At 35.8% G+C, this 12,729-nt stretch overlaps 1 protein-coding gene across 17 annotated transcripts in view; it reads left to right on the top strand.

The window, feature by feature from the left end:
* The window catches only part of ADGRL2 (adhesion G protein-coupled receptor L2), a 157,868-nt gene that overhangs the window by 35,177 nt on the left and 109,962 nt on the right, over nt 1-12,729 (top strand). The gene's annotated exons all lie outside the window — the stretch shown is intronic.

The raw sequence follows: 12,729 nt of genomic DNA, 5'->3' as shown, positions 1-12,729 counted from the left end.
TTTCCTCTTTCTTTCATTCTCTGGAAAGAGCAGTCTAGGTGGGGTTGCTTTTGAAGCAGTCCTACCTTCAGGTAAAATGAACCTGGAACTGACAAATGATGGCAGCTGGGAGGAGAACAGCACTGAGTTGTTATATACTGCTGGTACATTGATCAACAACAGGTCAATATTCTTGTGTAGAGGCTTGAAAAACATTATTACCATCAACAGCAAGCATTGCAGCCCTAAATAAGGAAAAGATGAGAAGCATGAAACAGGATGAAAAGCTGAAGTCATGACCTTGAATATTAATGTTCATTCAGAAGATTTCTTTCTTTTCCTTTTTCTAGTATGTTTTGCTATAGGTCTGTCTTTAAAACAATGGTTTTTATTACAAAGGACAGATTGAAAGAGCAGCATTGGCAAATAGTTTGAATCAGAGATGGACAGGTTGTTGTGTAAAGGCTGGCCTCGTATCCTGGCTGACTGCCTGGAGAAACAAGGGCCTCCACTGAGGCTGCACCAGAGTCCATATCTGGGAGGTCTGTGCCATCCCACAGCTATCCCTTTCAGTCAGATTCCTCTTTATATATCTGTTTCTTTAGAACTGCAGGAAAGGAATTACTTTTGACACCACCTCTGTCTTTTTTTTTCTCCCTCCTGATCAGGTGAAATCATCCAACACGTTAAAAATTATCTGAGAAAATACAGAAAGGCAGAGAGAGTGGGATCACACATGCCTTGTTTCCATAGCAAAGCAGAGTAAAAAGCTTATTATACATATTATTGGTTTCTCTTCAAGCAAGTTAGGACAGATACACTAATATGCATATGAAAAATAGATGTCAGAGCTAAACATTCTGATTAAGATTTGTTTTTGGGGGGCAGTACAAATTTAGCTATTTTAAGCTTTACTTGCTTACATAGTCCAACTTTTCTGCTAGATTTATATATATATATATATATATATATAATTGTGAAGCACAGGCACTTGGGAAGCACAGAAGTAACTTTCTTTGCTTATGTTTTATGTTAATCAAGGTTAAATATCCTTCTAATTCAGTTTATTATGAATTACTATCTGTGCTTTGTCCAAAGGAAGAAGCATCATGCTTTTATTATTTGTTTAATTCTGTTTTCTTAAACTACTATAATGTTGTTTAAAAAAAAACAAACAGCCTGTTTATGCCTTTGAATGTACATTTTAATTAACATTACTCTGAGAATAATAATTCCTGTAAATTCCATTTATGCCAGCCAAGGAGCTAAGTGTTAAACTGGAAACAGTTTTGAGTGTATATTTGGTGCTAGTGCATTCACTGAAGAGGATACATACTAAATGCAGATAGCATACATTGGGCCACTACAAAGGTGACTGTATCACTTCAGATCTTTAGCTCCCTATGAAGGCACTCTGACTCAGTGTGTTGAGTCCCATACATAAGTCCCAGGTAGAAGCACCTCTATTCTCACACACATTTATTATTAGGACTTTGTCCAGTGTAAAAATTCAAATCTTCTGCCCTGGGCTTAAGAAGAAATCAACTTCTGTTAATTAGTGGATTTAAGTTCTACAAGGGATGAAATTCATTATGGAGTCACACAAGAGCAAGCAGGAGCTCTAATTTGTTTCCTAGCCGGGGAGTTTATCACAGTGAAGGCTGCATGAAGCTCACCGTTAGTGGGCCACTGCCTGCCTTTGCAGGGCTGCCAGCCGTCTGTAAGCATAGCCAGTGCAGTAAGGCTGGGTGGGTATTGCCAGTCCTTTGGCAGGTCATTTTAATGCATGGTCCAATTCTGTCTTCACTTCTATAATGTGTAACTAATGTAATGTATGATTCTGTAGCAATTGATTTTTCTTAATTGGTTAATGCAAATTACATAAAAGGAAATATCTAGATGAAAGGAACAACTGATGGAATAGGTGAAAACACATAGGTTTTCACTGGAATATTCTGTTTTGTTCTACGTGGACATCTTTTTCCTTTTCTGAGGCAGGTGTTAGGTACAACATATCTTCTAAAAAGGAAATTGATCTAAACAATGATACCAAATTTCCTCCTAAAGAAAAATAACCATTAAACTTTTCAAGTGCATTTCCAGATAATAGAGACTGACAGACTGTCTGGAAAAGCCAAATACTCTTTAACATGCTGGCAGTGAATAGCCTTTCATATATTCCCTGAGCAGTGAGATCTGCAGGATCCTATGCTGTATTTTGGAAACAAAGCAATCCCACCACTGTTTTAAAATGTAGAAGAACTGCATAAAGGAATATGTGAAGAACCATTTTAAATATTGTGCTAAAGTTTCTGTGAGAATTTTCTGGGAAATGTTAATGCAAAGATCTTAATAATTAAGCATTTATACTCTTTTTTTTTTTCCACCTTAAATTATGTGAGATGAATTATCGCTATTCTAATATGCCATCATTTTTCAGTTACTTAAAAGCATTCTCTGTTATGAAGGGGAGATTTTGCATCTTCTTAAGCTTGGTATTCAGCAGACAGAAAGAACCCTGTACTGTATAAAACTGCAGCAACCCAGCATGTTGCTGCTAAGGACAGATGTTATATTTTCAGACCCCTCCACGTTATCATGCCAGGTCACCATCTTTCATTGCTGTAACCTTGTTGGGTCTCGGTGGGCAAGGCAAGTGGTGCTGCTGACTGCTGCAATGAGAGGGGATTGACTTAACCTTCCACTAGCCTGGACACACACAGTTGCCTAAGGGGATTTTCTTTTCTTTTATGGAATATAAATCTGGATATATTTTGGATTAGATTGTTATTGTAAGATACCTTTCCAAGAAGACAGGAGTGAAATTTGGACATGGTTGCCCTTTAAAAAAATAATAGTCTTCATTCATACTATATTACTAAACATGAAAAACACATAATTAATTTTTATTAACAGTTGTATTTTTATATGTCCTCTTTAATTATTTTAATTTCTGTTTTCTGTCAAGTGGAAGAATATTGTTTGTTTTAATTATTTTTTTAAAATAACTTCAATGACTTTTTTAATATTGTACTTTGAGGTCGTAGTACAAAACGTAAGTGTAAGTGCCTGAAGCATCTGATATCAGTGAATGCCTCAGCACTGGATTTCTTATTACATTTACAGTCCTCGTGATCATGTTATAAAAAATTATAAAGTATAATAATTTTGGATTTAATAAGCTTTGCCACGTTCTGCAAGCACATAGTGGATTTTATCCTAGCAAGCAGATCCATTGGTGTTCATGGTCTACCTCTGTGAATAAACTGTACAGAGAAACAATATATTTTATGCAAATTGTTTCTTTTAAAATGTAGCTATTTTAATAGCAGCATATGTGTTTAGGACACAATTATCAGAGCAAGGAACTCAGGCAGATTCTCAGCTCCAATGTGAACTTCATACGCATGCCCATTTCCATGCTTATGGCTGAGTTTTAGGTTGTTTAGTTTTAGGTTTCCTTGATTTATACTAGTATAATAATTACCTGTGTTTCCTCAGTGTATAAAATGTTGGGGGGGAACAGGAAAATGAGAAAAAAGCAAAATGACTTTTTTTGTCCGTTGCCTGAGCAACAAATACATGTGAGAAACCCAGAGGGACCACATAACTTTCAGCTGTTGGTTACAGCACTTGGTGAGTTTTATGAGAGATCTTAGTGATGGAAAGAGAGCTGACTTTTGTGTTCTCCTTATTAGGGGCATTTTGATGTCTCTCTCAGGAGTTAGGTAGTTTTGTTCCATCCCACTAGAAAGCACAATTAATGCAGGGTGCTGTTTGAGCAATTTTCCTGTTTAATTTGTGTTCAGTAAGTCATGTAGGAAACGTGATAGGAAGTCGACGCTGAAACCAAATTCTCCTGCCTTGTGCATTTTTAGTTAGGAAAGCAATGAGAAATGCCTTTTAAAGACTTCAGTGCTATTTCATATCATTTTTTGGTTTTAGCTAGCTTGAGTCAGATTTGCCTGTTAGCTGCTGTTCCTGCATGTAGATTGATCTTCCTTCCTCCTCCAAGTGTTTCACATTGCTGTCTCCCATTTCTCCCCATTGAGCTGTCCCAGATTTTTTCTTTAACTTAGGCTTGTGGATTGCCTTTTTTTTTTTTGTTATAAAATGCCACTTTAAGACTAAAGTTACTGTTTTACAGTTTATTCTGCACCATTATTAACATCTACCATAGTAAGTCTGTTGCAAAAATGTTGTTTTGTGGCTCAAAACTGATCATGCTTTTTAGTGGCTTCAAGATAAATATGCTTTTAGTAAACAAAAAAAGAACAGTTTGCTGCTTACACTTTTGCATCATTTAATTTGCAACAGATAAAGCTGGCATGCATGAAGAGTGAAGCATGGAAAGTACTAGACGGCAAATGGATGGTTTGTGATGTGGATTATTACCCGTAAAGATGGATGGAGTCCACAAAACATCACATCATGTATGAATGTTCCAGCTGGAAAAAAAATAAATATATATATATCAGCATAGCATATCATGCATAAATGGTTGGTTTAGGTCTTCATTGCAAATCCTGCTCAGTAATCAATAACTTCAAATCTTCTCTGTAAAGACATATATCTTTTTAGATATAGAAAAAGCATACTGTGCAAATATATTTAAAAAAAAAAACAAAAACAAACAAACAAACAAACAAAACAGAATGCAAAACTCTGGAAGTCATCCAATACAAAAGTCTCCTAAAGGGTTTGTAACAGACAATGTTTTGTTCTGCAGAATAAACTAAGTGCCAACAGAAGAACTGTCAAGAAATGCTTCTAACTACCAGTGCTTTTTTTTAACCAATTGCACTGCATCATTTAGTAACACAACAATTATTTTGTTATATAAGAGTATAATAATTAATTTGCTATATACATTATTTTGAATTTCAGTCTGTTAAATCAGCAGAGTTCTCAGTTCTGGCAACAACTCCAGCTATATGCAACCTTATCTCTTGGGTGCATTATTTCTAGCTCCTGGATTGTTTGTGGATCCATTTTGAACAGCATTTCTATGCTTGCTTCTTTTTACAAAAGGTTTTTTTAAAGTATGAAGGGACACATTCTGAATACTTGCTGTGAAAAGTTCTTTGTTGTATTAATGTCATTTACAACAGACTCAATACTAATTTTACTTACCTCCAAAGCCTAATGTGTTTCCATTCTTACTGATTCACTGATTCCTTTTTTTTTTTTTTTTTTTGGGCTGAGATTTTTGTTTGTTTGTTTTGACTTGACGAAAATTTTGCTCTTGATATTTCCATTTGGAATAAGGGATCAGATCGTAACAACAACATAAAAGTACATTTAAAAGCATTAAAAGATGTTAAGCAGCAATAAAACTCTGTAACCATTTAAATGACAGCAGCTGACTATTTGAATTAACTTTGTGTTTGACTTAATTTGGGGTCCTAATTATTCTTAACTTACGTGAGTAGATTTCAATTATACAATACTGCAGGGATTTGTAGCTAAGGCAACTAGAGGAATCATTTTACATAAAGTACTTTTGTTCAACTGATTAGGCAGGTTAAAATGGAATGATAGAAAATTGAAACTCTTGTCTGATAAGGCCCAATGAATTGTTTCAAATGACACTATGAAGAAATAACATGATCTTATTATTTAAGATTTTGAGAATTTTTATGCAATGTGTTTGTATCTCAGTAATGTTTTATTATTATTATTTTCATGGCATTAGTGAACTACTTACAAGTGATTATCGTGAGTAGTAACAATAGATTTATTAGTAAAAAGCCAGTTTGCATTTTTGTGGTACCTTAGTTTTGTCTTCATGAGGTGACCATTCCTAGAAGCTTGTTATCTAAAACTTTAGTTCTAAAAAGATAAGTTGTTCTTGAAAAGGCTTTTTTACATAAATATATACATATTTACCTATGTTTTCTGGTTAACCATTTAAATAAGCAATCATGATGTGTTTTTTTGCATGATATTTCATGTTTTAGACATGCAAGCATTTTTATATGCAGGACTTTTCATCTCCCACATTCCATTAAGTTGGTGTTCCATGAAAATAATTCTCAATTATGCTACATCTGTAGATAACCTGGGGGAATTGAAGGTCAGCCGGGTATTGAAATAAAAGACTCTGGAATCAATTTCCTTTTGTATGTATAACACAAATGTATACCCTTCATTGGGAATTAATTTTTGAGCAAATACATAGTTTGAGCTTAAAAAAAGGATATTTAAATATTAAAAAAATAAAAAAGTCTTCTTCTTTAAGTGTGTCCATATAAGTTCAGCTAAAATTTAATTTATTTTCTGAACACTTCCAAATAAAGTCATGCCTCCTAAGTTAGTTCTGTAGGTAGGTGTCTCTGATGACCGCAAACTACCATCCTTGGGCTTAGAATGCATAGTTCTGGTTTTCTCCGGATTTTTCACACTCACCTGTTTGGTTTTGTATTAAAGGCTACAAAAATGCTTATTCTGCTGACTCAGGAGAATAGACAAGACAATAGCATGTCTGAAACCTAAACTGCTAAGTCCATTGTTAAAGCAGTCAGATTTGCCTGTGTCCTTTGAATGTACACCAAGATCTTACGTTCAGAGACTTTCAGAGAAGCACTGCAGTTGATTTCTGTCTACATTGTGTTTAGGAGATCAGAACTTGAAGTAGCTCTAATGAGGTCAAAGTAAGGCTTTGATGCTCTTTAAGGAAAAAAAAAAAAGCATATGAAGCATATGGCTAGCATGTGTAACAAATTGCTAAACTAGATCCCAAATAATTTTTGTAAAAGGAAGAAAAAAATGTTTTCACACAGTAACAGTTCCATGCATGTATCTTCCATACCCCCAAGAAAGTTCCAGTTTTCTGTAGAAAATACGTATTTCTGCTCATATGTCTGATGTTAACATATTAACACAACACACTTTCAATTAGTACTGCTGACAAGTTATTTAGGAAAGTCTCTGGAGCATGTGGAGATGTGCACAGCTTCTCTGTGTCAGGTGTTTGCTTTCCAAAGCAAAAGTATTAAGATTTAATTACCAGAAGATGTTTGCAGTAGGTAGTGCGCCTTTGGAAGACCCTCAAGGGCAAGGCAGCTGGGCAGGAGGACATCTGCACCTCCCTGTCAGCTGCCGTCACAGAGGTCGGGCACAGCTGCTCCTCAGGGTGCGACCTGTCTATGGGATTAGCAGGGAGTACTGTTCTGCAATGTCTTCATCTGGTTTGGGATGGGATATTTGGTTCTGCTCTCACCACCTTCCCTTGTGATGGCTCTGGCACATGTGGTGATCCAGGGGTGGGATGATATGGAGAGCAAGACTGGCAGAAGTTGCTTGGTCCTTCTTTGAGGAAGGTGTTTCCCTCCCTGATCATCTAAGAACTGTTACAGTGCTTCAGATCGAGAGATGTGTGTGTCAGCTGGGGCTTGGGAAAACACAGTGCCATATGAACGGGCATGTTTTTAGGAGGAGAAGCAGATCTAAAATGCATCAGTTTTTGTTACAGATTTGATCAAGTTGACTTTGTTGGTCTCTGTCATCTTCAGTTGGAGTATCTAGAGCCTGAATCTCCTTGATTTAATTATGAAGATGGCAAAGGGTATTCCAATTTGTCGGCAAGTGTTTAAAAGTGCAAATATGAAGATTGTCTTTTGACTTAATAAGGGTGTGGTTAGGTAGATTTCAACAGAGCTTCATCTCATCTCTGCTCTGAAGAGGAAAACAAGATCTTTCCAGAGGACTCATTTCCCAGATAAGCTAGTCCTTTCAAAGGTGCTTTAGATTTAAGATTGCTAGCATTTTTATAGGAACTGTAAATTGTTTCATTGTATCTTGGTGCTTCTGGTTGAGATTTGTTTTCCTTCTCTGGTAGTCAGTATGGAAAGTTTCAGAGGAAGGTGCCAAAATAGTAAAAATGCACCAAGTAGCCTACTTAGAGGGAATGTTCCTTAATTATCCACTGTCAGTGAATTGTAGTAGATTCTGATCCTGACTCATGCTCAGTTAAATACTTTTTTTATATCCTAAGTTATATCTTCAGGTTTTTGAGTGCATTACTGTGGTCGTAAAACTCTGTCATTTTGTAGACTATTTTTAGAGGAAATGATCATGGAGGAGGGTTCTCCATCTCTCTCTTCTCACCCTATTTTCAGATCATTTAAGGAGTATGCTGAGCAACACCATTGCCTTGTCATCCTTGGTCATCCTGTTTCATCCATCAAACTTTTCAGACTTTGCCACCTCACAAACATCATCTGTGCAGAGGAAATAAGTTAACTTCTCTGCATTGTCTTCTTTATCCTTAGACGGTTCTCTAATTCAGCAAACACGTCATTTATTTCACAGGCTTCCTACTTTTGTTGTACTTAAAGAATTTCTCATTATGAAATCATAGGAAAAAGTTTTGGAAAAACACCTGTGAGTTTTAATGTGTACAGAACATTGACGTGGAAAAATATACCACAGTCAGAGACGAGTTTATATTTTGCTGCAGTTCGGTTAACTTTATATAGTTATAGAATCATAGTGCCAGATACTTTTCTTTAATTTTGCAATAGTTATAAATTTTGTTATATCTAATGGCAGCAAACCTTTACTGCTCAGCAGATTTTTCTTCTTGCTAAGCAAGTAGTGTTTATTTGAATTATACTTGGGTATATATTTTTAGTTTATGGATGTTTAAAGGCTTATAATTTTCTCTTATAAAGTCAAACTTAATTTTATTTTTATTTTTTAATGAAATGATTTTATGGCTAACACATGCCCCATGAGAAAAGGAGGGAATTACAGATGGTCCAGAGGAGAAGGTCTGCTTCATACATAAAAACTTCATGTCAGCATTTCAGCAGAGCATTTTCGTAGGGTATCTCTGTTATCACTGACACTTTCCCATTGACAAGCATATGGGATGTAGTGCTGAATGTGTAAATTGAAATGATCACATCTAGCGTTTCCCTTTCCCAGGTGCCAGCTTGCTGCTGCAGCTCTGCACTTAATGTTGAAGGAAGAGTGCTAGGAATAGTTTCATTTGCTAATTATCTCTTGTCTCCAGTACATAGTCCTTGGGCAAACAGCTTACCCAGGTGTTTTTGAGAACACCTATCTGGACAGTGCAGAATTGCAGGTGGTCCTGTGGTGACAGTGCAGTGTGCACAACATGTAAGAAATCTCTATCCATCTGCATTTTTTTTTTTTAAGTCTTCAGTGAAAAACTGAGACAAATCTGAGAGCATTTTTCTCTTTATAAAATGTCAGTGTGAAAACTGAAAACTCTAAGAAAAAAATGTATGTGCTTTTTTAATATATATATATATTTATAAAAAACACACCTTAATTATTCTGTCTTGTGATTTCACAAGAAGGGAAAGTATGTACATACTAGTAAGAGTTTGGCAAGGACCTGCAAATGAAAATAAATAAAAAGTGGTGCTTTAAGGAAGTGGTAGAGTCTAAATTGCCTCTCAGTAATCCTTTTCCAGGATCCAGTTTAACAAGATTATATAATTTTACTAATGCCACTTTCATTTGTCATTTATACAAAGGGGCAGGCTTTCTGAAGCATTTGCCTTACATGTTCTTTTTTGGGCTAGACTTAATCACTAGCAGAACTGATAATATTTTTTCAATCTTTAAGAATTCATTTCAGTCTTATGCTTAATATGACTGATTCGGGTATGGAATGGTAGAAGGAGACTTCTAATTCATAATCCAGTCATTCAGACAGCTAAATTATGTCTCCCTTTACCTGATATTTATTAAAATGCATCCAAAGAAACTTCAGAAATGTTGATGTCATCCAATTGCCCTTTTAGATTTCCTGAATACTGTTTATAGAACAGATAAATTTCTTACTATGAGCAAGTGCAACATCTGTTTCTTTATGATTTCTCCTTGCATTTTTCTGCACTTCTCAGAGGAGTTACAGTTTTCATTCTCAGGCATTCTGTGCAGTCCAAAATTCATGAGCATTTCTTACATATGCGTACCCCAGAAGATTTTTTAGTAGCTGCACCTTTGTGCTCACTTTACTACTTGTGTATAGTTTGCAAGTTAATAAAATAAAAAATAAAATTAAAAAAACATGCGCGCACACACACACACAAAAAACAACAGAAAAAAACCACCACCAACAAAAAACCAAACCACTTTCATTTGAATTGAAAAACTCAGACCAAAATTTGGATTCCTGATGATGAAAATTTAGTTACTGATGATGCACTCTTTACAACAGAATACAAAGAGTTAATAAATGCTAAAATACATAGTTAATCAATAACGACAGCATCTAGGAAAAATACAGGATTTTTTTTTCCCACTAGCTTGAAAATGACTCCTACAATCTTTTGATGTACGCATGTTGAGTTTGTGCTGCTATATGATAATTTTTGTTTAAAAACAAAGAGATCTTAAGTGTATTCAAAAAACATTTCTGTCAGTCCTGAAGTGCATTTTTAAAGGATCTGAGGTGGTTTCCAAGGTTAATTCTGTGGAAACAAATCTATATTTCTCTTTTTCTCTCTTTCACTTCTTCTGTAACCTATTTGGTTTGCAGTGTTACTGAGAGAAAACAAGAAGGTTGTGTTTCAACAGCTGGAAAAATTGCTATTTCATTATCACTTTGAGTAGGAGTAAAACTGCTCAAGCTAATAACTCGAGTATGAGGAAAGGCTGACAATTATTGGTGTAGTTCTCAATGCGTTAGGTGCCTAACTTCCATTTCAATCAGGGAGAATTAGGTGCTTTAAAAATCTTAGAAAAAAAATAAATAAAAATAGAGCCCTTGATAAGAATTCTCACGTGACTGAGAAATGCTTCCTCATAAATTGATGCATTTCTTTCTGCCTTTTGTTTAGATTAGGAAGAATAGTCACTCAAGCCGAGGTTAGATTGATTTAGTGCACAGGTTATCCTGAATTAAACATTGTCTCTGTCACTCCCGTCCCAAATTCATACATCCCCTGCTACACCTGCACTGGTGCTGCCGCTCATCTTGGGGAGGTGCTTGGGGATTCGGCAAGGACACCTTTCTGTGGGATCAGGCTTTCTGTAGGGGTGAACCCTACCATGTGCAGCTAACTGAGCAGGTTATCTGTATGGGAACTTGGAGCATGGTAGTCTTTCAGTGCTGGCTCACCTTGAACCACTACCAACCCATTAGCGTGTGTATTCCTCTTCCTTGCTTTTCTAATGTCTTCTGCATAAGTTACAAACACAACTTTGGTAACAGAAAGGACAGATACTTCCATCTGCTGAGTGGTATATTCCCCCTACTAAAGCCTGGTTTTGTATTAGCAACGTGCTTCTAAGTATATTTCCTAATTAGAAAAGCAAAAATGTCAGAATATTTTAAAAAGGGAAAAAAAAAATAATAAACCAAAGTCTCTTGAAAGCCTTGGAAAGTTTTGAGAAAAATGTATCACAGCTCTCCACTGCATGGTGTGTGTCTTCAGAACATTTTATGAAAGGTTGACTTGTGTGCTGTTTTGTTACTATTTCTCCATTTTGTAGGTGAATAAATCATGGATTGAAAGGTCAAGTTACTTGCCCTAAATTACAGAGGGAGTAAACACTGGAACCCTGATGAGCATCCAGAGGTCTTTTCCTCAAACTATGGATGTTAAAGGAAACATTATTTTAAAAATAAATTAATTCACTTAATGTCAGGCGATTTCCTCTGGCATCTGTTGCATAAAATACATATTCATAGATGAACAGTTTTGACTAAAAACTCAGCAGGTACTAAAAAGGATAGTAAAAAAAAATATATATATAAAAAAATCTTTTTCTAGGTGGGAAACTATTCTGAATCTGTAGTCCTAAAAGGAATTAATCTCAAACAATACTTGAGTGTGCAGTTACGCAGTTGAAATCAGCCTTAAAAACTAGCGTATGGGTTTTGATGTAATGGCTTAGATCTATTTCTCTTCTCTTTATATATCTAAGCTATTGGCAGTGCATGTGTCTGTTCGTGCCAATCTAATGTAAAATAAATATTCATGATAATTGGATCCAGCTTCCTAAAATTAATTTAAACTTTCTCCATGTGCTTAATCTGTATTGTTTTCTGTCTCTGAGTTTGTAGGCAGCAATTCAGCAAGCTCTGAGAACAATTAACTTTTCAAAGAATTTTTTCAATCAATTAACTCTAATTTAAATCTTAATCTGATTATGGAGATAGAATCATCTGGCTAATTCCTGAAGAATGGAGTTTACTTGAAATGCAACAGCAGCCCTGGTCAGTTTGCTTCATGTGTGCTGGGGACACAACCTGTGTATCCAAGGCTGGCTCCTGGTTCTGACCCACTTCCCAGCCTGCAGTGTGAGCCCTGGGCCGCGGGGATAGGCTGAGGGGCTGGGTGATGATGAGGACATGGAAAACGTAAGGCTCCACCTTCGTATGGCAGACTAGTTTTGTGCTGGATTAAATTAACTCTGAATCTATTTCCTTAATCTGTCTTTCATGTCCTGGTTACTGCAAAGCTTGTTTTTTCTGTCCCAAGAACCAGGTATTTTTAAAAATGGTGATATGCTTGGAGATGAAGGCAATGACTTCATTGTAGGTTCACACTGTAGATTCTTAGGTGTTACCAAAATATGTGTATGGATGCCATTAGCCATTTTATCTGCATTTTAGGTAACTAGAATCAGGGGAGTATGATAGTGGCATTTTCCATGTCTTCTTTTTGCAGAAGTACATTTAAAAAAAAAAAAAAAAAAAGGGAAATGAATAAACATTGAAAACCAAATAGCATCTCGCACCTAGGAATTTATTTCAGGCCTGTG

Source organism: Aythya ferina (assembly GCF_964211825.1).
Source record: "Aythya ferina genome assembly, chromosome: 8".
Taxonomy (NCBI): domain Eukaryota; kingdom Metazoa; phylum Chordata; class Aves; order Anseriformes; family Anatidae; genus Aythya; species Aythya ferina.
The sequence above is the reverse complement of the archived record's forward strand: the minus strand, read 5'-3'. Positions and strand labels throughout refer to the sequence as shown.